Source organism: Macaca mulatta, chromosome 2, assembly GCF_049350105.2.
Source record: "Macaca mulatta isolate MMU2019108-1 chromosome 2, T2T-MMU8v2.0, whole genome shotgun sequence".
In the NCBI taxonomy this organism is placed as follows: Eukaryota; Metazoa; Chordata; class Mammalia; order Primates; family Cercopithecidae; genus Macaca; species Macaca mulatta.
This window is the reverse complement of record NC_133407.1, coordinates 140,514,289-140,542,177: the sequence shown is the minus strand read 5'-3', so window position 1 is coordinate 140,542,177 and position 27,889 is coordinate 140,514,289.

Here is a 27,889-nt window from a genome sequence, read left to right as displayed (position 1 = left end):
TATTAAATGTAAATGGATTAAACTCTCTAATCAAAAGACATAGAATGGCTGAATGTATTCATAAGACAGACCCAATGATCTGTTGACTACAAGAAACACACTTTACCTATAAAGACACACACAGACTGAAAATAAAGAGATGGAAAAAGACATCCCATGCCAATGGGAACCAATAAAGTGGAGGAGTAGCTATACTTACATCAGGCAAAATCGATTTTGAGACAAAAACTGTAAGAAGAGACAAAGAAGGTCATTGTATAATGACAAAGGGGTCAGTCAAGCAAGAGAATATAACAATTTTAAATATATATGGGCCCACCCAACACTTCAACACTCAGATGTACAAAGCAAATGTTATTAGAGCTAAAAAGAGCAATAGACCCTAATACAGAAATAGCTGGAGATTTCAACACCCCACTTTCAGCATTGGACAGATCTTCCAGACAGAAAAACAACAAAGAAACAGATCAGACTTAATCTGCAATTCATTTCAAAATGCCAGTGACATTCTTCACAGAAATAGAAAACACAATTCTGAAATTTATTTAAAACCATGAAAGACCCAGAATAGACAAAGCTATTCTAAGCAAAATGAAGAAAACTGGAGGAATCCCATTACTTGACTTCAAATTATACTACTGAACTATAGTAAACAAAATGGCATAGTACTAGCATAAGAACAGACACATAGATCAGTGGAATAGAAAAGAGAACCCAGAACTAAATCCATACATCTACAGTGAACTCATTTTTGACCAAGATTCCAAGAACGTACAATGGAGAAAGGACAGTGTCTTCAATAAATTGTGCTGGGACAACTGGATATGCATAAGCAGAAGAATAAAACTAGACCCCTATCTCTTGCCATATACAAAAATCTAATCAAGATAGATTAAAAATTGAAATCTAAGACCTGAAACTATAAAACTATCACAAGAAAACATTGGGGAAACTCTCCAGGACATTGGAGTGGGCAAAGACTTCTTGAGTAATACCCCCAGGTACAAGCAACTGAAGTAAAAATAGACAAATGAGATCACATTAAGTTAAAAATCTTCTGTACAGCAAAAGAAGCAATTAACAAAGTGAATAGAAAACCCACACAATTAGAGAAAATATTTGCAAACTACCCTTCTGACAAGGGATTAATAACCAGAACATATAAAGATCTCAACTTGACAGAAAAAAAAAATCTAATCCAATTTTAAAAATGGGCAAAATATCTGAATAGTCATTTCTCAGAACAAGACATACAAATGGCAAACTGGTATATAAAAAGTACTCAAAATTGATCATCAGAGAAATGCAAACCAAAACTACAATGAGATATTTCACCCCAGTTAAAATGACTTTTATCCAAAAAACAGGTGATAACAAATACTGGTGAGGATATGGAGAGAAGGGAATTCTGGTACACTCTTGATGGAAATGTAAATTAGTATAACCACTATGGAGAACAGTTTAGAGGGTCCTCAAAAAACTAAAAATAGAACTACCATATGATCCAGCAATCCCATTCCACTCCTAGGTATATACTCGAAAGGAATAATATCAGTATTATTATATAACAATATATATAATTATATATATAATAATATATTATTATAATATCAGAAGAGATATCTGTGCTCCTACGTTTATTGCAGCACTGTTCACAATTGCCAAGATCTGCAAACAGCCTAACAGTCCATCAACAGACAAATGGATAAATAAAATGTGGTGCATATACACAATGTAGTACTATTCAGCCATAAAGAGAATGAGCTCCTGTTATTTGCAACAGCATGGTTGGAACTGGAGATCATTAAGTGCAATAAGGCAGGCACAGAAAGATAAATATTGCATTTCTCCCTTATTCTGGGGGGCTAAAAATTAAAACAATGGAATTCATGAAGATAGAGAGTAGAAGGACGGTTATCAGAGGCTGGGAAGTGTAGTAAAGGTGGCAGGGGGTTGGGGAGGGAAGTGGAGGAAGGTTAATGGATACAAAAAGATAGAATGAATAAGACCTAGTATTTGCTAGCACAACAGGGTGATTATAGTAAAAAACAATTTCATTGTACATTGAAAAACAAAAGTATAATTGAATTGTTTGAAACACGAATGGTGAATGCTTGAGGTGATGGATGCCCTATTTATTCTGATGTGATTATTACAGATTGCACGGCTGCATCAAAATATGTACCCCATAAATATATGGATCTACTATGTACCTACAAAAATTAAAAAGAAATAAAAAATTAAAGAAGCTATAATTCTTCTCCACAAGATAAAATTCAAAAGCTTTGAATTGTCTTTAAAGACACCTCACTTTCAGGTAGTAAGAAGGTTAAAAAACAACTTTTACTGTAAAACAAAACAAAACTTACTAGCTTGCAAAAATCATCTATTCAGCTCATGATTCTTTGGGCAAATTGGAACATTCTGATTTTGGCTACCTTGACTAATGTCTACTGGATCTGCAAATGTGTCTATGATCACTTATTAGGTTTGGAAGATTTCACATGTTCTCACTCACATGTCTTACCATTGTTTGTGGCTGGTATGACAAGGAGTGGAGCCACATGTCTTTTTTCAGCAGGCTAGCCCAGGCTTCTTTACATGGTAGTGGAAGAATTCCAAGCAGAACAAAAGAAGGCAAGCCTCAATGCAAAGTGCTTGCCAAGTCTCCACTTGCTTTTGTCCCATTGGTCAAAGCAAGTCACAAGGCCAAGCTCCGAGTCAGTGTAGGAGTACCTCCTGAAGGGTGTAGGTGCAGGGAGAGTGGAGAATAATTGGTAGTCATTGAATAATCTACCATAGGCAAAGTCAAGTTTGGACCCATAAGCAATCACAATGTAGGTCATATTTGCATTGCATTTTACAGTTTAGCCATGTATCACCTCTATTATCTCATTTGTTTTTTATAAATATCTCATATTTACTTTGCAGGAAGACATAATTGTTCTCCCTAATACAAAATTCAATGTGACCATGGCTAACTTAACAGTCTAATAAGTGAATGAAAGAATAAATATATGTTTGATGTACATTGAATTAGGGCATTTTCCAGGCTACACCATATGTTAGGTATAATGTCAGATCTGATATTGTTTTCCTTTGTTACCTCTTCCAAGCTAAAATGAGTATCTTGAAGTTCTTTTATTCTAGGCCTTATTGAAAAATCCTTATCTATTTTTATCATATTTTCTATGACTTTATAAGAGGTGAATAAATCCTTCTATGCAGATGGAAAGAATTCTTATTTGTAGTCTATTTGTATGTAAATATTCTTAAATTTCTTGATCATATTTATTGTTTAATGCAAAAATATTATAACTTTCATTATGCCTTTTACAAGAGACAGTCACAGGAATAAAATCTTACAGGTTTAGATTTAACATAATTCTGTTTGAGGTTAAGAGAATGCTGGTTTTGGTTGTATTTTTTTGGTATTATTGTTATTATCTGTATTTTATTCCATTTAAAAATATCCTTCTTAATATTTTCTGTCTTTGGAAATCATTGGTCCAATAATTTCAAATTTTAAAAATCATATTAGCTCATCTCCATAGTGAAAATGGATAGCTTAGTATTATTTCATAAGAATTATTTCAATTTTTCTTTAAATGTACCACTTAACAACTGCAGTAACGAGGCTTATATATTGTTTCTAAGCTCTCCCTTATATCCTTGTGAGTTCTTTCCACAGCTTATCCTCATTCGCCTGCTACTATCCAGAAGAACTCAATGTAATCTGCAAACTTGCATATTCCATTTTACATGATTTCTTTTAGATCAGTTATTATGCGAGAACCTGAATTACTTTATCAAAATGTGAAGCAAATCCAGACACAACACTTATTCCCAGGTACCTTACTACAAACACTTCTCCATCCTTAATATTGATAAGCTATCCCTTCCCTTTGTTTTCCTTCTCTGCCTCAAGTACGTATTCATGAAAATCTCTGCCCTTTAATGGTTAGTTCTTGAGTGGAGGGAGATTATGTTTAGTAAATGTACAAGAGAGTCTAATACATTGCCAAAGACTCACAAAACCCAATAATTGACAACTATCCCTTTGTTTCTTATCTGTACCTTTATTTATCCTGTTGGCAGAATCTGGTGAGGAAAGATTTATACTATCTATCCTTACAGTAACAATGTAGCATGCCCCTTGCCCTCCTCCTATATAGGTTATGCTTCCTTAAGTGTGCAATGAACCACTCTACATTATGTATTGCACCAATCGGCTAGGTATGCAAGTGAGAGTTACGGGTCTGAAATTCTAAGGCTTTTCACTGTGCATTTTTATGGATGGTGTCAAAACAAAGGCAAGCTCAAAATAAATAAAACCACCACTCTCATTTATAATGTTAGAGCTCAGGACAAGGAGCAACAGGAACAAACATACCAGTATATTTCAATATACGCTTCCTTAGTCATTAGTGTTAGTGTCAGCCACAGTGTCAGGTTAGCTACATCTCATTGCCTAATTGACACATATGATGCAGAAAGCTTCCTCTTAGGGGTGATTACCTCAGTTCTCTGGAATCTTTGTTTATGCAGTGGTTTCCAGCTAGGGACGATTTTGCCCTCTTCATGACATTTGGCAACGTCTGTAGATAGTTTTGGTTTTCACAACTTAGAGGTAGTGGTGCTATTTTCATCTAATGGATAGGGGCCAAGGATGCTGCTAAGCATTCAACATTGCACAAAACATTATCTGGCCCAAAATGTCAATAGCGCCAAGATTGAGAAATGCTGGTTTATGCCATTTTATTTTGCATATGTTCACTCATTTGGCTGGCAAGGTTCTGTAGAGTGTTGACAAATGTTCACCGTAATCATAAACATTGACATTTGTTTTGCTAAGTATCATGCAGGACATAATTAATATTTCATTTATATATATGATTTCACTTTAAATTTTAATCTGATTATTGTTACATATCATTACTTTGTAGTGTATTATCTTTGGACAACTTCCACAAATTCTTTCAATTTTCCACTGACTCTTGGATTCCATTATAATTAAAAGCCTTCTCATACCTAAATGAATTGCAACACTTCTTAGTTATGGTATGAATATCCAGGTTCAGGATAAACCTGATTCTGAAATTATCCCCACGAATGCAATAATGGTCTTGATTCCTTGGTTTTCATAGTGAGTGTCACACTTGAAATCCACAGTCCATAGCTTCTCCAGCTGCAAAAATACAGCATAGAGATAGATCCAATCAGAATATCAACATTTCAAAATGAATAATTACTTCCAAGAAAACCTGACCAAAGGGAAAATAATTGAGAGGTAGAAATGATCAGATGTCTCAGGTCCACTGCTTTAATTCATTTAGGCCGAATTTAATTTCTTTCAAGCTAAGGAATATGGGGAAACACTAATTTGCTTGGGTGCCTTAGCAATAATGTTCATTAAGACTCTTATAGTTCATTGCAATGTCAAAAGAAACTCCTTTTTCTTTCCTTTTACAAGTTTATGTATATTAATGTGAAACTTACTGACCCCCCTTTTTGCTGTGTGTGACCCATACAAGAATCACTAGGATAAAATCAGCAATTTCACAGTCCTTATTCTCTGTCAAACAACTGCACACTGACAGATCCTTCAAGTTTGATTCATTAGTCAAGTTTTTTTTCCATATGTAAGGCTAATACGCCATGATTTTTAGCTCTGAGTAAATTTAATCACCGTACCATTTCCGTGTGCTTACTCACTTTATTTCACTTCACAGGAGGCATATGTGCTTTAAAATATACTGCCATATGTGTGCAGAATAGAGAATTTTTAGAGCTGGAAGGAAACCTTGGGATCATTTACTCTCAATCTTGTCATTTTACAGAGTAGAAACTGAGGCATATGATGAATGCCAGGCTGTGAATTAATGAATCCGACTGTGAATTTGTAAGCTCTTAGCTCAATGTTGAATGCTCTTTGTGCTACCATTTAACTTCCATTATATGACTTCAAAATTAAATTCAGGCCTGATTTTATAATGTGATTATGATTTTCCTACCAAGAACATCCAAATAATCATTTTACATTATGTATTACAGTTGGTAACTAAATATTCCCACTAGTAAATATAAACTTAAACATTTTAAAAAATAATTATTTTATACAAATCATCCTTTAAGTTTTTTGAGCTTGTCTTCTATCTGCTATCTTGTATAGTAAAAAAATAATGAACATATTGTAAAGATTTTTCAATTCTTCTATTATTTTTGCATTTTGGACAAGTCACTGAGCCTCAGTTTCTTTACCTTGAAATAAACAAACAACATTTGATTATCTGTATAACTCATAGTGTTAATGAAGTAAGGTTAAAGTGAATGAGATCACCTTTATCAACTACGAACATGAGACTTACATATAAGTTAACTGTCTTTACTATTACAATATTTTTCTTGCTCAGATGCCAAAACCAATGACTTCATGGCTCTTTTATTTTCCTATTTCTTAGTTTTGTTATTTGAACAATTAACACTGATACATCCTAACTGACTTATTTATAAATACATTTAAAAAGATAATAGTTGATTAAATCTTACACAAGACTTTTTAACTAGACTTTATTTTTTAGAGGAGTTTTAAATTCACAGTAAGGTTGCATGAAAAGTATAAGGTGTTCGCGTATATTCCCTGTCCTCTCCCCTCCCACACACAGCCTCTTCCGTATCATCATCCTACAGTGGAGTGGTTGGTTCATTTGTTACAAGCAGTGAACCTACATTGACATATCATTCTCACCCAAAGTCCATAGTTCACATTAAGTTTTCACTCTCAGTGTTATAAAATCTATGAGTTTAAAAAAATCTATGGCTTTTGACATGTAACCACCATTATAGTTTCAAACAGTGTATTTTCACTTCACTAAAAATACTCTATGTTCTTCCATATTCATTCCTGCTTCCCTCTAACTCCTGGCAACAGCTGACCTTTTTTTACTATCTTCATAGTTTTGTCTTTTCCAGACTGGCACACAGTTGGAATCATATAGTAGGTAGCCTTTTTACATTAACATCCATTACTTAGCAATATGCATCCAAGGTTTCTCCATGTCTTTTCATAGCTTGATAGTTTATTTATTTTTTAGCACTGAATGATATTCCCTTGTCTGGATATACCAAGTTTATTTTTCCACTCACCTACCAAAGGACATCTTGGTTGCTTCCAAGTTTTGTCAATTCTGAATACATCTGCTATAAACATTCATGTGTAGGCTTGTGTGTGAATATAAGTTTTCAACTCATTTGGGTAAATACCAAGGAGTGTCATTACTGGATTATATAGTAAGAGTATGTTTACTTCTGTAAGAAACTGCCAAACTATCTTCAAAGTGGCAATACCTTTTTGCATTTTCACCAGCAATGAATGAGAATTGCCGTTGCTCCATATCCTTACCAGCAGTTAGTGTTGTCAGTGTTTTGGATTTTGGCCATTCTAATAGCTGTGTAGTGTTATTTCATTGTTGTTTTAACTTGCAATTCTCTAATGACATGTAATGTTGCGTATCTTTTTAGGTGCTTCTTTGCTATCTGTGTATTTTCTTCAGTAAGGTGTCTGGGTCTTTTGCCTGTTTTAAAATGAGGTTTGTCTCTGTCCATTTGGGCTGCTATAACAAAATACCATAGACTGGGTGAGTTATAAACAACAGAAATTTATTTCTCACAGTTTTGGCGGTTACAATGTTCAAGATTAAGGGTATAGCAGATTTGGTGTTTGGTAAGGGCCCACTTCCTGGCCCGCAACTTTTCACTGTCTCACATTGTGGAAGAGACTAATTAGCTGTCTGTGGTCTCTTTTTTGAGGGTACCAATCCAGTCATGTAGTCTCTGCCCACATGACTTAATCACCCCCAAAAGACCTCAGCTCCTATTATCACATTGGTGATTAGTTTTTCAACACATGAATTTAGGCAGATGGGAGTGGGGGACACACAAGCACTCAGACCACAGCAGCATTGTTCATTTTCTTATGGCTAAGTTTTAAGACTTCTTGTATATATCAGATAACAATTTTGTATCCACACTGAATTTCCAGCAGTTTGTCAGTTGCATTTCAGATTTTCCTATCACGTTACTAACTTTTGCAAAAGTTTTGTTCATGGGTCTTCACTCTGATAAGCTGTGAGTACCTGAATCTGCTTGTCTGCTCCTCTGATAATGGGGAGAGGCAGTGGTTTACCCTATGATCACAGTTCTCTGCTTGATGTAAAAAAAGTTGTTGAGTTTTAGTTAGTTCAGCTTTTTATTTGTTAGGGTGAAGTGATAACTTTCAAACTCCTTACGTGTGGGAGGGAAAATCAGAAGTCTTACATAAGATTTTATAGGTAAAAATAAAGTAAAAAAAAACGAGTTACTCAGAGGAAGAAAAATAATTTTAAAAAATGTGATAGATAATTGCTTCCCAAGTATTTATGTGCATATAATCTGATTCAGTAAATCTAGGGCAAGTGTCAATCTATAGTTCTAGCAAGCTCATAGGTGATGCTAGTGTTGCTGCTCTGTGAACCACACTTGGAAGTGGTAACATAGTATACAGTATCCACTGACCAATAACAATTATTATGTGGGCTTTACAGGCATATTCCAAAAAAAATTATATATACACATATACATCTATATGTTTGTGTATATATGTGTGTATGTGTGTATTTATATACATATATATATAACACATATGTATATAAAACATTAAGTTTTGCTTTTTATATTTTGAAGCTGTCTTACTAGGGGCATAGATGTTTAGAATTGTTTTTCTAGTTAACTATTAACTTTCTATAATCCTATAAAATTTCTGTCTTAACTTTTAGTCTTGTATTGATACATACCTGAGCTTTCTTTTGGATAATACTTGCCTGCCTGCTGCGTGTGTATATATGTATATATATATGTACATATTTTTTTTCCTTCATTCTTTTACCATTAACTGCTCCATACCCTTCTACTTTTTTTTTTTTTTTTTGAGATGGACTCTTGTTCTGTTGCCCAGGCTAGAGTGCAGTGAAACAATCTTGGCTCACTGCAATCTCCACCTCCCAGGTTCAAGGGATCCTCCTGCCTCAGCCTCCTGAGTAGCTGGGATTACAGGCATGTACCACCACACCTGGCTGACCCATATACTTTTGATCTACTTTTGCAAAGAGCACAGAGCTAGATTTACTTTTCTTTTATCTAATTTGTCTTCTTTTCACTACAAGATTTATTCATTATGATTGTGAATATATCTGGATTTGTTTCTAGAGCCTGATTTTTTTGGCTTTTTTATTTTTATTTTATTATTTCCTTTTGTTTTAAAATGTAGGTCTTATGATTACTTATGTATGGTTAACCCAAGAGATCAGGAGATGACTGCTATTGAAGAGATAGTTTGTTACTCAGATCCCAAGAGGAAGGGCTGTGCTATGGCATGAGAGGCCAAGCAGGGATGTACTAGGATTGGCGAAGAGGCAGAGGGGAAAATTGTTGGCAAGAGCCTTTAATGTGGTGTCCATAAGAAGAAACAGGTGAGGCGGGTTAATCAGGTTTAAGATTAGCTATTCTGAATAATTCCAGTGCGTTTAGGGGCTCTAGCTAATTGTCTGATCCTTGGGTGATTATGGCAGGTGGATGGTGACCCATAATATGGAAGCCCAGTAAAGGAGGTGGTTGGGTTTTAGACTCTAGACTGGTTGGTTTGCATTTGAAGAGCACATTCATGGGTGAATTATTTACTATCTCTGGGAATTGGTTAATCCTGGAAGGGGCAGTCCCTTCAGGGGTAGCAAAGCCTCAGATGTCAAAGCATCAAATTACAGAAAATAAAAGACATGGGGAATATACCCTATTGGATATTCATTTGTTTTGATTTATTGAGCTATTGTTTCCTTGTTTTATTTTTCCATTTTCCTCTCTACCCCCAAAGTTTTAGAAATTACATTTTCTGTGTCTATTCTTTTTTTTATTATTTTTTGAGATGGAGTCTCGCTCTGTCGCCCAGGCTGGAGTGCAGTAGCAGGATCTTGACTCACTGCAATCTCTGCCTCCCAGGCTCAAGTGATTCTCCTGCCTCAGCCTCCCAAGTAGCTGGGACTACAAGCATCTGCCAGCATACCTGGCTAATTTTTTGTAGTTTTAGTAGAGACAGGATTTCACTGTGTTAGCCAGGATGGTCTTGATCTCCTGACCTCATGATCCGCGCGCCTCAGCCTCCCAAAGTTCTGGATTACAGGCGTGAGCCACTGTGCCCGGCCTAGAGCACAGCGAGGCCCTGAGGCCGGGGCTTCGCAAGGATGGGCCTGGCGTCCCAGATGCGAACATTCTTTTAGTAGTTACCATTAAAATCTTTACCATGCTTCTTACCTAAAATGTTAATCAAATACCTTAATTATCTCCTGAACTTCCATGGCAGTTTAACTTTCACCTTCACCTTGATGCTTGTCTGAGTTTTGTTCTCCCAGTAGTTTGCACTCTTGATATTACCATTTTCCTTGTTTCAGTCTCAAGCTTGCTGTTTGCTTGCTGCTCACAATTTTTCACTTATAGTTTCAGTGCACCTTTCTTACATATTGTGAACCCAGAAATGATTAAAGAGGCTTCTATTAAGGATTCAATGTTTGTGAAGAAGAAAGATCTTTCAGAGTAACTAAGCCATTCTATTGTTGAAATCCTAGCCATTAAAATTTACAAATTTCTTTCAGCTCAAAGAGTAAGGGTTACTAGAGTGAATTATTTCCTAATCCAGAAAATTGACAGTTTCTAATATGGTGCTGTGTCAACAGCATGTGAACTGGACAGATAAGACTCCACATCGCCAGTGGCAGTGTCAAGAGGGAGCTCAGAACTCTGCAAATCTTGGCAAATTTCTTATACTTTCCCATTTCAACCCCTCCCCCATTTTCTGCTTTGAAATAATTGTGACTATCTACAGTTTTCCCCTGCTTTTAAGTCACAAAAAGAAATCCAGCACTCCCAAATCATCCTTCATGTCCTTTCCTCTCCACACTGCGTTGCACATTCATTCAACTTTTGACCCTATCTTTAATTTCCTAACTTCTGAAACCTTACAATCAATCATTAGTAAAATCCCCTATATTGTCTTTCATGTTTACTTTTCACTCCTTTACTCAAACTTCCTCGTCCCCCATTCCCCAGAATCCTTTTTCCCCTGAAGCCTTATGATAATAGTGGCTATATTCTTTCTGCACCCATTATTCTTAAGCTTAAAAGTGTGGTTGCCGAGGTGGGAGGATCGCTTGAAGACAGGAGTTGAGAACAGCTTGGCCAATAAAGCAAGAGTTCATCTCTACAAAAATAAAAAGTAAAAGTAGAATTGATGACCTTCTTGTTCTTCATTGCTACTTCTGTATAATTTTTCTCTCTAAACTTTCCAGCTTTTAATTTCTTATCTTCTAATTCAACCAACATTGTCAGTCATCTGAAAGTTCCTGGGTTATTTCCTTATTTCCTCAAGATTTTACCCCTGACTCACTGTCAATGTCTCCCATACTATCTCTCTTATTATTCCCCATGAAGTCAGTATCCACAAAAGTGGTCCCTCCTCTGCCCTTGCTTCTTATTTCCTTGTTTTTCTCTATTCTAATCATATTGCCTTCCACCCTACTTTAGTCACTTGGTGATATTGTCATCACCAATATGTACATCTTCTATATAAACTCAATTTCAAGTATTCTATTCTTTGACCACAAAACTATTCTACTTGCAGTTTACTCATTTTACTAACCCAAGTCAGCAATTCTTCTGTCTCACCAGGATCTACTTCATTTGTCCCTCTCCTAATATCTTCACTTCCTTTTCCTTTGCTCAAGGTTTCTCATCCTTGCAACACTTACATGGTGGATTGGGCATTTCTTTGTTGTAGGGACTGACTTGTGCGTTTTAAGATGTTTAAGAAGTATCCCCAAAAGCTATCCATTAAATAATTGGTACCACCCTCACCCGGTTTTGACAACCAAGGATGTCTCCAGACATTACCAAATGACCACTGCAATGCAATTAGATCCACATTGAGACTCTATTACTTGGAATAAAACCCATGGTGAATTTTTATAACATTCTATTACATGCATCCTCAACTTTCTTGGCTTTTCCCACTTTACTACACATAATAAATCCAATCTGCCATTTACTCCCACCTACATCTTACAGCTGAACATAACTAGAAAACACAGAACCATCCTAAATCTTATCACTTTAAGTTCATGATTATTAACCTTAAATGAGTCTTCAAGACTGACAATTATAGCACATTTCCCGACTCCATCCATGCTCACAATCTTTTGTATCATGATTTCTACCCTCTCTCATTTACCTTTTGTCACCTCATCCTCCATCTTCAACCTCCATCTAATTACCTTGGTCTTTAACAATGAGAAAATAAAAACCATCAGAGGGAACTTCCACAGTCTCCACTCCACACGTACAACTTTATCAACATCAGTGTCTGTATATTATGCCTCCTCTCCTTTTATAATGGATGAACTGTCCCTGCTCCTGGCCCAGGCTAATCCACTTGGCAGTAGTTTCTAAACCCTCTTGCTTACTTAAGTTATGTTGACAGAAAATCTTCCCATTCTCTCCTATAACTTCAAATGTCATTTTTTATTAGGACACATACGCTTTTATTGCTACAAACTTTAAAAATAAAACAACTTCTTTTTAAAAAGTAAACTTATAAAGAAAACATCTGGCCTTCTTTTACCCTCCATGGCTGCCTCATTTCTGTACTCCCCCTTTTTAAGAAAACTTTCGACAAAAAATAAAAAAACAAAAAAAATTGTTTCCATTTCTGCTTATCCATTCTCTCTTAAATCCATTCCAATTGACTTTTGCTCCCACCACTTAACCAAAATGCTTCTTGTCCTCTTCACCAATGCATGTTGCATGGATAAATCCCATGGAATGTTTTTATGTCAGTTTAGCATTTCACACAGTTGATTAGCCTGTATGTAAAACCTCCTTCACTTCCTCCTAATTTTCTTCCTAATTCTTTGGCTGATTGTACTCTGCTTTCATTGCTGGTTCCTCCTCAACATCAAAAACAGAGCCCTGGAGCTAAATAACCCACTTCTGCAGAAAGATACCCAACCGCGTGGCTTTTAATACCAACTCTTTACACAAACTGACAATACCAAATGTATATCTTAAGTCTGGACCCTTTCCCTTGAACTTGTGACTCATATATCTCAATGCCTACTTGATATGTCAACTTAGATGTGTAATGGGAATCTCAAACTTAACCTGTCCCAAAGTTGAGCTCATGCTTGTCCGATCCAACATCTGTGCCACCTATTGCATTCCTCATTTACATAGACATCTACTAAATCCTCTCAGTTTCTGAAACCCCAATACTTTTTTTTTTTTTTTTTTTGAAACAGAGTCTTGCTCTGTCACCCAGGCTGAAGTGCAGTGGCATGATCTCGGCTCATTGCAACCTCCGCCTCCTGGGTTCAAGCGATTCTCCTGCCTCAGCCTCCTGAGTAGCTGGGACTACAGGTGAATGCCACCACGCCTGGCTAATTTTTGTATTTTTAGTAGAGATGGGGTTTCACCATGTTGGCCAGGATGGTCTCGATCTCCTGACCTCGTGATCCGCCCACCTCGGCCTCCCAAAGTGCTGGGATTATAGGCGTGAGCCACCGTTCCTGCCCTGAAACCCCAATTCTTGAAGTCATGCTTCACTATTTATTTTCTCTCATGCTTCATGTCCAAATGCATAGAAAAATCACATGGGCTCTAACCTTAAATCTACACTTAAGTCAAAAACTCTCACCACTTCCACCACTGTCACCTTGATTTATGCCATCATGGTTTCTTCCCTAGATTATGGCAGCCTCTGATCCCACCCTGTTCTCCCATTCAGCTATGGTGATGTTGTTAAGATATAAGTCATAAAGTTCATTCCCTGATCAAAATATTCCAGTGAATTTTATCTTATATAGACGAAAAGCCAAAGTCCTTACAAATATCTACAAAGCCTTATGTGATCCAACCCATCAACCTAACCATTTCCTTTTGGATCTCATTCTTTGTTCCAGCCACACTTGTCTTCTTGCTTTCCCTTGAAGACCTCAAGCACACACCCACTCAGTGGCATTTCTACTAATTATTCTTTCTCCCCAGTTATTCACATGGTATAACCCCTCAGCTCCTTTAGGTCTTTGCTCAGAATTGAATTCCTTCAATCTACACTTCCTTCCCCCTTTCTTTTTTCTTAACACTTAAGACCATGTACTATATAATAAGATATTTTTTACTTGTTTTCCTTAACTTACTAGACTGTACTTTTCATAATGAGAGAAAAATTGTATCCCTAAAAAACAATTTGGTTAAATCCTCAGTACCTAGCATAGTACCTGGCACACAGTAGGTACTCAATACCTATGTTTAAATAAACCACTGAATGAAATGCCGAGTATTTATTCAAATGTTACAGGAGGAAAGACTTGAACTGATTTTTGGAGGTTATGGGCTTCTTTCCCTGAATTATATCATCACTAGCTTTAAATTTGTGTCCTTTCATAATAGAGCTTCGATGTCAGAGACGATATTTATGCTCCCTTTTAATTTCTACATGCCTAGAGCCAAATTATGTATACTAAGGATTAGGACCACCCCCTTACTGCCTCCATTTACTTTTTTATACATCAGAGAAAATAAATTATTGGCAAAAATATTCCCCACAGTTATTTTTCTGCTAAGGAAAGAGGATCAGAAGGCAAATCTCCCTCCTAATTTCCAGGTTTGTTATAGTCTTAAGAATCTACACGAGATATTTCACATATAAGGATAAAACAAATGTGTTTTGTCTTACTAGGGAGTAAGAATTATTAAAAAAAATACCCACATGTTTTATTTCTGCTCTTAAGAAACTGAGTAGAGCTGGTTAAGATGAATTGCTTCTAAGTGCAAGTGAGTTTTGGCAAGAATTAATTATACTATTAACATTGTAAAATCGAATATTTATATTGAATTTGACTCTTTCATAAAGTTCTGTATATAGGCTTTTATAGGTTAGCCAAATTCAGCATTGAAAATGTTGTGACTTAAATAATTTGCATAAGATTGTTGTTAAGAAGGATAATTATGCTTCTACATACTTAATATAAATACTGAACTGTTCAGAGATACATATATTTTTTCTCCCTGCCCACTCCATGAACCTTTGGTTTTATAGAGAAGTATGATATTATTTCTCCTAGCAGAACTGTTTTTGAGCAGACCAAGTCTCTATTTCTATGTTTCTGCTATTCAACATTCAGTGGTTTGTTGACCTATTTCTAGGACAACATTGTTTCATATGTTGGAGAGAAAATGTCTGAGACATGACATTCAGTGCTAGGAACTATAATTTTAGAGGAGCACTGTCAAAATAGGATATATCCCTAAGTATAGCATATGGCTAAATGAGCATCTTCTATAGTAAGGCAAACCTGAGCTCAAGTTGCACCTCTGATTTTTTCTCTTGTAATCTTGGGTGAGTGACATTGCCCCTCTGAATCTCCCAGGGCTTGTATTTATACAATGCAGAAAATAGGAGCACAAAATCCATTGTGTTGTTGTGATAGTTCAATGTGAAAATCTTGCAAATGAGTAAATGTGTGTCTACATTTACTCATGTAGAGAAGATGCAAAACTGCATGATCCACAAAGTGATTAAAATACCTGATATGCTTGGAGACTGAGGAAACATGGGAGATGTGTTTACCCTTCCCAGAGTGCCTTATGGAAGATGAATGAGACCTCTTCCCTGTAGTTCCAGGGAGAATAATAAGCAGTATTGGGTGAAGTTTAACTGAGAGAAACACTGGGCCTAACATCTGGAATAGTACGGCAGACAGAATAATCGTTTCTCAAGGTTGTCCACACCTCAATCCCTATCACCTGTGACTATGCTGTATTACACAGCTGGGAATTTAGGTAGCAGATCGGATGGAATTAAAGTTGCTAATTAGCTGACCTTAAGATGGGGCAATTATCCTGCATTATCCATATGGGCCCGATGGAATCCCAAGGGTCCTTAAATGTGGAAGAATAAAGAGAAGAATCTGTGTGAGAGTTGTGTGATGTGAGATAGACTTGAACAGCCATTGCAGGCTCTGACCATGGAACAGGATCATGAACCAAAAAATGAGGATGGCCTCTAGAATCTGGAAAAGCAGAGAAAATAGATTTTCCTCCAAAATCTCCAGAAAAAAATGCAGCTCAGCCAACATCTTTATTTTAGTCTGGTGAACTCCAGTGCAAACTCTGACTGCCAGAACTAGAGGATAACAAATTTATGTTGTTTTAACCAAGTTTGTGGTAACTATACATAGTAGCCGTAGGAAACTAATACAAACAGCCTATTAAAAACATGAGCTGGCTGGGCAATGTGGCTGACGCCAGTAATCCTAGCACTTTGGGAGCCAAGGTGGGTGGATCACCTGAGGTCAGGGGTTCAACACCAGCCTGGCCAACATGGTGAAACCCTGTCTCTACTGAAAATACAAAAATTAGCAGGGCATGTTGGTGGGTGCTTGTAATCTCAGCTACTTTGGAGATTGAGCCAAGCAAATTGCTTGAACCCGGAAGGCTGAGGTGGCAGTGAGCCGAAATCGTGCCATTGCACTCCAGTGTGGGTGACAAGAATGAGACTCTGTCTCAAAAGAAAAAGAAAGAAAAAACACAACAAAAAAAACTCAAAAAAATACATGAGTTATACAAAGTAGAACATAACTATTTCCCCAAAACTGGAGGTTCAGAGAGGGGGTATCTATTTTTGGGAAAAGTGTTCTAAAAAAGCATCCTCGTGATGGAGAGAGTTTGATTACATAAAGCTGAGGGTATTTAATGGAAAGTATAGTAAGAAAATCCAAGATGAGTCATTCTTTGATATATGGATTCAGCTGCTATTTTTTTCTTGATAATTCAAATGAAGCTATTGTTGATATGCCATATACTGTGAACATTAGAAGTTATTCAGGATGTTTCCCAAGGTCACATACTCAGACTCACCCTTCACCTTTTAAATGGAGATAAATACATCACTGTTGAGATAGAGAACTTATTTTTCAAGAACAGGTTAAAATCTATCCCCATCCTCTTATTTTTTCTCTTACTACCTTGGATTCTGAGTTTGCCTCTTATGCAACAATACAGACTGTTAAGGTGCTAGTTTATGCGACTCCATCCCCATACGTTTCCTGAATAAATAACTAAGCTAGCAAGGGCCATTTTATCTCACCTTTCTGCTTTACTTTTCTCCAAAAGATGGATGTCACACCTATTTCTTTAAAAAGGAAACAGATAAATTTCACCTTAGTATGAAAACATCTTATTTATTTTCAACAATTTCTGTATTCCTCAGGATAAAACAGATACATGAAGTTAAAGCTAAGTGTATTTTGCTGGTGAGTATATTTTTAGCTCATTGCAGAAGTGAAAAAAAATGTTGTAATGCAATGTGGCAGAGGACATCAAAAGTGGTATGAACATTTGTTAAAGAAAAAAATAGGAAAATATAAAATACTGTGAAGCCTAAAAAAAAATCAGCAAAATAAATTCCTCTGTTTGTTAGTGATAGAAGAGAGAGTAATAGTATTTGAAAAATCAACCATTGGATTATATAGAAACAATGCAGCAGTTTTCTTTATTTTGTTGGATGACAGATAACAGTATTAAGTTACCATTTTTAATTTGTATATATTATGTGTGTTTGTGGTCCAATCTGACATCAAAATTATACTCCTTGTTCCTGTTATTTATGACCCAGTGGTTGCAGAGGAACATGCTTCTGGTACCTGGTGAATTGGCTGACCTGTGGCAGAAGGCATTGATGGTTCTGGCTTTCCCAGTCTACTGGCTGCTGCAGGATATAGTCTTTTATGTTGTTGTCCTTTCCTAGAGGCAAGGCAATTTGGCAGCCCTTAAACTCAACCTCGTGATTTGTCATCTTCCTATGTATTTTTGGCTGGGTTGTTCCACTTTTAATTCTGGATCCTAAAACTGCAACATGAAAGTAGCTTACTACATCCTGCGAGAAAATGTTTCTACCTTTTCCTCCTCCTTCAACTGCTGCTACTGCTGCTGCTACTATTACTACTACTACCACTACAACTAATGGCAGTTACCATTGATGGAGAGCCTAAAAAGTATAAGCACTTTAAGAAAGCTTTACATATCTCATTTAATCTTGCAAAACATGATTGTTATCACAATTTTACAGATGAGAAGGTTGAAGCTCAAAGAATAAAAGAACTTGTTACCAATCAAACACATATATAATGATGAATCCAGTATTCAAGATAGGGTAATGAGACTCCATAGCAGGTGCACTTTGGCTGAACGTTATTCTGTCTCTCTGCACCTGTTAACCCTGTACCTTCAGTGATACCACAATGTGTCATTATATTTATTATTGTGCGTACTGTCATATTTCTTCATCCTATATTTCTCTCTTTTCATACTTTCTGTGTGAACAATATGTATAAACCAAACTCCCACAGCTGAAAGCCAATGCAAACTTATCTTTTAGGCCAGATTATATACTGAAATGAGTAGATACATGGGTATAGGAGAGTAATATGGTTAAGAAGAGAAAGAAATACCAGAATTCTGAAAAGAGGAAGAAATTTGTGGAGAGTTATTTGTTCAACTATTTTCATTCTTTCTTCTCACCTCATCTCTAAACAGTTTGCCCTAAAATGGGGAATGACTTCGTGCTCTTGACCTGGTCATACTACCCATATTCCTTTCCCTTCTTGCCATTCAACATCAAAGCTGTCTCTCAGGGCCCAACAGTAGGATAATCTATGGTCAATTGATTCCAGTAACTTCTCTTTATGCTTTTTAATGTCGTCTAGGAGAGAAGTTGCCTTCCTTACTTTCAACATGTTTTATTTGGTCATTTTCATAGTGACCTTATTTTTGCATTTCTTCAGTCAGAGTGTAACAGGAGACCTCAGCTTTATGTAATTATCTAAACCTTGTCATTGGTGTACTGTGTCATTAACAGTCTTCCATTGGTTTGCCAGGAATGAGCTGACCACTGTGTTGCATTTTCCCATTGTTCATGGAGAGACATTATTGAAAGTCGAAATCACTTGGCAAAGGCAGTTAGAATTCTCAGAGGACCAGAGGTAGCAGGGATGGCTGAATAGGCTAATGTCCCTATGTACTTTTTTCTCACCACATTCTAAAGCATATAATGCACACACCACCAGTCTTGTTTTCCCACAGAATCCTGCTTCCTGCTCAACAGGCCCTCAAATCAAAGAGATTTATACCATACATTCATCACCTTTATTGCAGAATTTGGTTATCTCTCTTTCTTTATGGATTTTGATCTTGTTCATATTGCCTTCTCTCCCTCGTTAGCATACAGAACAGCCTATATTCTGTTTTGAAGAATTGAACACAGAGAAGATATGTTTGTCAATATGACTGGCTGGCAAATCTTTGATTAAAAGTTATGTTACTCATTACCCTGGAAAATCAAAGTGGGAACAATGCTTACTGACCATTTTGGGAAACAATTTCTTGCTCATTGCCTTCTGTGATCTTTCTTAAAAACAAAGCTGTAAATTGCTACATTTCACTGAGATGGCAACATACAGAGCAATTTGTATGTATGCAAAAAGATCCCATTACTCATTTTTCTTTCAAATTAGTTTCTAAGAGTTTCTACCTGAAGGAGTGCTAACACTGGCAATTATTTTAAGATGAGTTAGTCAGTATTTGATAGAGTAAAACCTCCATGTTCTTCAGTTGACAGATAACTATCGATGCTGTTTATTTTCCCAAGGATAATGGTCAGAACCTGTGAGTTACAAAATCAATAATATGAACGATTATTTGCCAGTGAAATCAATGGATCTAACGCCTATGAAATGTGTCCATCATGAATGAAAAACATTATGATAATGAACTCATGCTGGCAGAGCAGAGTGAAGCCCTGAGAGACCCTCAGTTTGTTTACCTGCAGATGAGACCTGGTCTCAGTGATACAGGCAGTCTCAACCTAATGAAACAAAGCTAGGGAAACAAGTAAAATAGGTTTGAAACATAAATAGGTTTCTGAGAGGTCAAAGGATTGCCACAAACTCTACATAAAGCCTAGAAACCTTTATCCCCTCCCTCTCAACAGATATTATGATATAGTGACAGCAGAGTATGTTACCATCTTGGGTTATCAGTGAAATTAAATGTCATTGGGTTCAATCCTCCATCTGATGCTTGAGCTTCTTCTACTGTGATTTCACCAAGTATTAAAAAATGCCTCCAGGGATGAGGAATTCACTATCTTTCCAAGCATCTCACAATAGAACAAGACAGCAGAACTGGATAAACAGTATAGGAGTCCACAGGCATGGTCGTATCAAAAGTGTGCTCAACAGGAACGTCGCAGTAAAATCATTACACTTTAAGAAAGAAAGATCGTATTTATGGACTCCATTTAAAAATGCTATTTATAAAAAAGTTTTTGACATTTAAAATCATATTTTTATGGGCCACAGCCTTAGTGTTATAGAAAATCTTACCATATGCATCCGTTCCTCACTTGTATGAGGTAAAAATAAAGCATAACTACATTACTTTTCAAAGCAAAATCAGGGTTCATCATTGTAAAGCACCTGCTTGCTTGTTGTAAGGTGAGTGAAAGAGACATTATGTTTATGAATGAGCAATATGGCATTGGACCTTTCAGGATTGAGATCAAGAAGGCAGGAAAAAAACAAGGTGAAAAATGTCCTTTTCAAGTGTACTGTCATGAACCGGGTTGACCTGCCATCATTTTAGCCTTGATGTTATTGGCATCGAAAGGTATTTGACACATAATGAGGATAGTTGGAATTGACCTACTGAGAATTATAATGGAATATGAACCAGAGGCAAATGAGAGCTGCAGCTTAATTTGGTGAACCACCTACTTCTCAAATAGCCCATACTGCTTGCCAGAGAGTCCAGGAATACTAATGACAGCAGGTAGCATGTATTATCAGCTTTAGGAATGTCACTAACCTAGGGGTGAGCATTCCTTACCTAGCTCACCAGAATTATATTTGTATAAATCCAAAGAGTAGACATTCTCTCTACTTTTAAGAGAAGTAAATATCAGTTTAATTAAAGGGGTAGTATTCTATTTAATGAAGCTGTTGAAAAACTAAGTGGGTTATTTTACGATATAAATTCATGGTTCCTGGACAACTAAAAAAGACTTTTTTTAAAAAAGCACCGAGGCCAGGCGAAGTGGCTCATGCCTGTAATCCCAGCACTTCAGGAGGTCAAAATGGGCAGATCACTTGAGATCAAGAGTTTGAGACCAGCCTGGCCAACATGGTGAAACCCTGTCTCTACTAAAAACACAAAAATAGCTGGGTGTGGTGTCCCATGCCTGTAGTCCCAGCTACTTGGGAGGCTGAGGCAGGAGAATTGCTTGAACCCAGGAGGCAGAGGTTGCAATGAGCTGAGATTGCACCACTGCACTCCAGCCTGGGTGACAGAGTGAGACTCTGTCTCAAAAATAAATAAATAAATAAATAAATAAAAATAAAATTGGAATGATCACGGTTACTGAAGAGTTTGTATGATTCTTACATAATTCCTGATAGACCCTTCCAACTCTGGTATCTAGTAATTCACTCATATCCATTCATTCATTTAACAATATTCAATTAATTATGATGTAAAATGACATTTTTATTGTTTCATTATATTTTAATCTGAATAAACTATATATTATAAAAATATTAAAGAATCAAGGAGGTGAAATACGTGTAAACACCTAACCTCATTTTCTAATTTACAGAATCTCATAATAGTGAATCAATTAATTCATCCTGTTGATCAACAAAAATTAATTTTTACTAATTACTGAGTGTAATTTAGACAATATATTAAGCTGATTAGAGGATTAGCAGCATTATACCAAAAAAATGCAGTTTAGTTATCGCCTGCTCTCTCACATCATCCGGATCTCTTTTCAAGTATCATCTTATCAGAAATGCCTTATTTTGCCTCACTATGAAAAATAGCACATCCCCACTACATCACTCCCTCTGCTCTTACTCTGCTTTATTTGTATTGACAAAGTTTATTACCTCATGATACTCTTATTTTCTGTGTTCTTCCACTAGATTGTAAATTCCATAAGAATAAGGATTTTGACTTTTTTTCACTCCTACCTTTGTGTTTAGGATAAAATCTGACACATAGTTGATGCTCATAAATACTCACTAATATTGAATAAAGAAATGAATCAATTTATTTATTGGTTGAATAAGCACGATTGAATAAATAAATGAATCAAGGAATGAATACAACTGAATGAATTAATAAATGGTTTTGCATAATATGAATGAATTTTTATTGCAAGCAGATACTATTTTCATGTCATAAATAATATAGTCAATATAAAATAAAGCTATTTTTCATTTTATATTTGATACTAAGTTGCACTAACAGGAATAAACTAAAAATGATGAAAGGAATATATGAAATCATTTTAAAGAATTGTAAAAACCCTTTCATTACGATTGCACTTTATTTAATGACTTAGGAAAAGTAAATAAAACTCACTTGAAAAGCAACTTAAATGTGGCTAAATTAACAGGTGTTTTAGTCAAATTTAAAGTTCCTTCTCAATATGAAATAAGACTTTTGTAAGTAATTTCTATCATGCTTAACTCTCAAAAGCATTCCATTTGTCATTTGTCTATATGAATTCATGTTAGGTGATTGCCAGAGAGGATAGATATGTTGAAAAATAGCATTGGTCAGAGGTTTTTCCATGCATTTGGGTTTCTGAAATACACCAAAATGGCATGCTCTCATAGGCATCTTTAAATAGCTGTGATCTGTATAATATTTTTCTGACGTTGACCCACCATGTTTTTTAAGTCTGAATATTAATGATGAATACTAATTTTCAGAATAACATATGGTTTTTCATATATATGGCAAATATTTTCACTAGTTACGATCTATCAAGTTATTCATTGCAGATACTGCATTATGAAAACAAAAAGTAGCCAATGAATCTTTCTGATTATTGGTTATATCAATTCAGCAATGCAGCTTACTTATAAAATGGCAAACTATGCATCACTGTGAATATAGAAAAATCAATTTGCCTATGCACAGCAGCAAATTGCATGCATACACGAATGGATTTCTGAACAATCTTTGAAGGGATTTTGTGATTGCCTACTGGAAAACTAAATATAAACCATTAAGTCCAAAATATCTTATTTCATTTTTTAAAATGCCATTGTAGCTCAACCCTTTGTCCCAAACAAGAGGAATAATATTTTTTTAATTAACCTCAAGTTTGAAAAAATGCAAAAAGAAAGAATATTCAGGTAGTGCTTGGTGCTTGTTTTCTTTCATGAAAGAAGAGGCAGTGTGGTGTAGTAGAAATAGCACAAGGTCACAGAATCTTGGAATAACATCCCTTTCAATCTATATCGGTGTAAACCTGAACCAATCTTTATTAATGGAACTTACTTGATTTTTCCTAGTTTCAAAATGCTATGTAAATATCAATTCATGATATTGATTATTGCGCCTGGAAAAATATTAGGTTAGAATTTATGTTCCTCAAGTCTCTAAGAAGTTGCTAGAATGACACAAGAAATGAAGAGTCAGCTTTAATAAGGTAGCAGAAAGACTGATCAATATATCCAGGTAATGTTAGAGCTTCAAGAATGCTGGTGATCGTTATATTTGACCTCTTCATTTTAGATATGAGAAAACTGAGCCCCAAGAGGTTAAGTTGCATACATTCATATAGCTAAGTAGTGAGACAACACCAATTACTATAAAAACAATCTAGTCTCCAACAAGCATCTCAATACTCTTTTTTTCTCTTCTCTATAGTGCTTGCTGCCCCAACTATAGGAAAATGTTAGGCAGTGAAACATTTTGAGACTCTTTAGATAAATAATTAAGTCTAAGCCTGCCTTTATATTGCTATTTCATTAACTGAAAGCTGGCCCTTAGCATTTGTGTAGTATTTATCTTTGGGCTTGCCTAATTCATATCAGTTGGTATGAACAATTAGACACATGGAAGAACTGAAATATGTCAACTCACTTTAGTTTGCTGAAAACTGTCATATAAAATATGGCATTGTCCACAAATTTGGACAAGGCTAAAATGAAATATTTCGGAGCATCTCATTGGTTATATTAAATCAGAAACCAGCCTTGTTTTGTTTTTTCCCCCTCTTTAAATAATTTTTTGGGGTGGAGAAAGATTATTTTAGGGATAGAGTTTAGGGGTACAGGGATTATTTGTTTCTTCAGTACTGCGTAGATGTGGCCTATATGCCATTGGTTTGAGACCGTATTCAATTTTAAATGTATTCTTGTGTCAAATGCAAGTATGAAGGCATTTGAATATTAATAAAGATTCATTTCTTCCACAAATAACAATAGTTAGGAAATGAGCAACTGGGTAGGGTTATATGCATGTAGATAAGTTTCTCATTAGAGCCAAATTTACCAATGGTAGTGTTGTCAGTTAAGATACCATGACACATGCACAATAAAATAATATATAATTTAAACTATTCTCACTTTACAAAATAGACAATTGAACAACTGTAATTGATTCATGTATTGCAGTATTTATTCCATTAGTTAGAATATATATCCAAAATTGGGACTGTCAGTCAGAGAAAATGAATGCATGTTTTGTATTTCATAATATTAATTGGAGGAGGAAACATTGTTCTTTGTACTCAGACTCAACAGGGCTACACACATTTTAGGTGATGCAACAGTAAATATGCATTTTTCCTCTAGTTATGTAATTAGTTTGAGCACTTTGGTAAATTTATGAAAATAGGTTAATATGAAGCTCTGTGACTTAAATGTGATTTCATTCATTTAAATTTGCTGTATCATTTGGATTACTTTTCAAGACTCATTATATTGACATGTATTTACTTTTGTATTTTGGAGAACTCTGTCTATATTATTCAGAGTCTATATAACTATACTGAATTACTAACCCAATAAGACCATCTCATATCTCTGAGGATCAGTGGACTGAAGAATCTGTTAATGAAATGTGGAATAATACACACATAATTACATAAATTTAAATATTCATGTTATTTAATTCAAAGATATGAAACTCTCCTTGGGTTCTCCATACTGACTTCTTCTGAATATCCTTTTTAGGATATTAATTCTTGAATTTAGCTCTAATGAAGCAGTATCGTTCATCTAGAGTAATACCTGAGGTTCGTTGGCAAGGAAATCAAGGACTCAGACACACAAGGAATGAGGTTAAGAGCGGAGGTTTAATAGGCAAAAGAGAAAAAGCTCTCTCTCTTGCAGAGGGAGAAGGGCTCCCAAGTGGGTCTTCTGGTTCTGTGGTGAAATGGATGGGGTTTTATAGATGAGCTTGGGGAAGCAGTGTCTGATTTACATAGGAGACGAGAAATTGGTCAGACCAGTTGTGCCATTTGCATAGCATGCAGAGAAGCTGGTCACCCCATCCTAATCTTTTATTATGCAGATAGGTTCTCTACCTGTTGTCTGTTCCTTACTGTACACCTGATGATGAAGAAAAGGGAAAATGGAGCCTCCATGTTGAACATACCTGGCCCCCATGTAGTCTTTTCCCCTGGCATTCACCCGTGCAAGCTTCTAGCTTGCTGTTCTATGTCTGCATCTTGATTTTTCAGGGTGTTCTTTGTTAGAAAAATATGATTTGGGGTCTGCTTTTTATTAAAAGGGAAACCTTACCGAGGACTCTCTTACCCTCACTATCTGCCTACATAATTTCTTTTCAGCTCCTGTATAACTAACACTTTACATCTTTTCTATGTCTTTGAATTTCAGACTCTTCCAATAAGCATCTTTGATCATCATTTCAAGAATGCCCTAAATACACCAAGTGGCCAATAAACATATTTTATGTGTTCAATAGCAGTTAGCATAGACCTAGAGCACCCCAAGAGAGGACAAATAAGCACGACTCTGTGGAAGGCATCAAGTCTGACTCATCAAATAATGAGTCTTAATTATGATTAAATCAAACTTTCTGTAGAGACGGGGTTTCACCATGTTGGTCAGGCTGGTCTTAACCCCTAAAGTTTTCTAAATTTTACACATGAGAGATGGGACCTGATTATAATAAGTTAGTTGAATCATAAAAGGATTAATGGGAAAATTACTATTCAATCACAAATCCTTTTACTTTGAATAAGGTCAATCAGGCCTTGATTCAAACTGAGAAAAAAGAAAGGAGTAAGTAACTACAATGTCCTAAAGGTATATCCCGCTCCACATATGCTCCAGTTATCACTGGGCATTCTGGTTCAAATACTTCTGATCCTGGAAAATGAGCATGATGTGTGCCATCATCCATACACACATATTCACACAGTCATTGAAATATGTATGTTCCTTATAGAAATTATTTGGCTTCTGTAAATACAACAGTGATTCAGGTCTTTTATTTTATCTCATATAATGAACATTTCAAATCTAGGGGCAGATTTAACATAATATTTTGATTCATTCAGAACTTTAAGTAACCTTAACTCTGGTATGTGGTGTGTATATTTCACATGTTCCCTATTTTTCTCATCAATACCTTTATTAATCATATGATGGCCAAACTCCAGAGGAATTTCACATGTTCAAAGTCCAATTATTTCAGAGTAAAAATTAAGCAACTTGACCTTTGTAATAGTTACCATAGGTGTCCCCAAAAAGAATATGTCCTGATCCAAATCCTCAAAATCTGTGACTATTAGGTAATTAGACTATGAATCCTGAGATAAGGAACTCATCCTGGATTATCTACCTGGGTCGTAACTCAAAGATAAGCACCTTTATAAGGGGAAACAGAGGGAGATTTGACAAAGACAGAAGAGAGGATAACACAGACAGAATAAGAGGAGGCAACGTGATTGTGGAGGCAGAGATTGGAGGAATGTGGAGAGCCAGGGTAACTACTGGGAGCTGAGAGAAATAAAGAATGGATTCTCCTAGATCCCCCAGAAAATTGTGGCCCCCACTGATACCTTGATTTAGGATTTCTGGCCTCCTGAATCATGCATCCATAAATTTCTGTTGTTTTTCAGCTACCAAGTTGGTGGTAATTTATTACAAATAAAAGCCTTAGGAAGCTAGCAGATCTTAGTATTGGGAAGTAGGGTGCAGCTGTACTAAATGCCTATAAATGTGGAGGTGGTGTTGGAATTGAATAATGGGTAAAGAATGGAAGAATTTGGGGAAGGAACATAGACAAAAACTAGATTGCCTTGAAGAGATGGTTAGTAGAAATACAGATGTTAAAGATGATTCTGGTGGGGACTATGAAGGAAGCGAGAAGAATGGTAGACAAAATTTCTGTTGTCGTAGAGAATACATATCTTGTCATGAGCACAATGTTGGTAGAAATATGAATATTAAAAGACCTTGCTGGTAAGGATTTAGATAGAAATGAGAAACACATAATTGGAAACTGGAGGAAAGGCAATCTTTATTACAGGCATACCTCAGAGATGTGACAGATTTCCTTCAAGACTGCCAAAAAATGTAAAGCTAATATCACAATAAAGCAAGTCACATGAATTTTTTGGTTTTCCAGTACATACACAAGTTATGTTTATACTATAGCCTATAAGGTATGCAATAGCATTATGTCAGTGAAAACAATGTACACCTCTTAATTAAAACTTACTGCTAAAAAATGCTAATGAGCCTTCAGTGAATTGGAATCAAAGATCACTGATCACAGATCACCCTAACAGATATAAATATAAGGTTTTAATATTGTTGCAAGAATTACAAAAAATGTGACATGTGACACAGAGACACAAAGTGAGCACGTGCTTTTGGGAAAATAGTGCTGAGAGACTTGTTTGACCTATCTTTGCCACAAACCT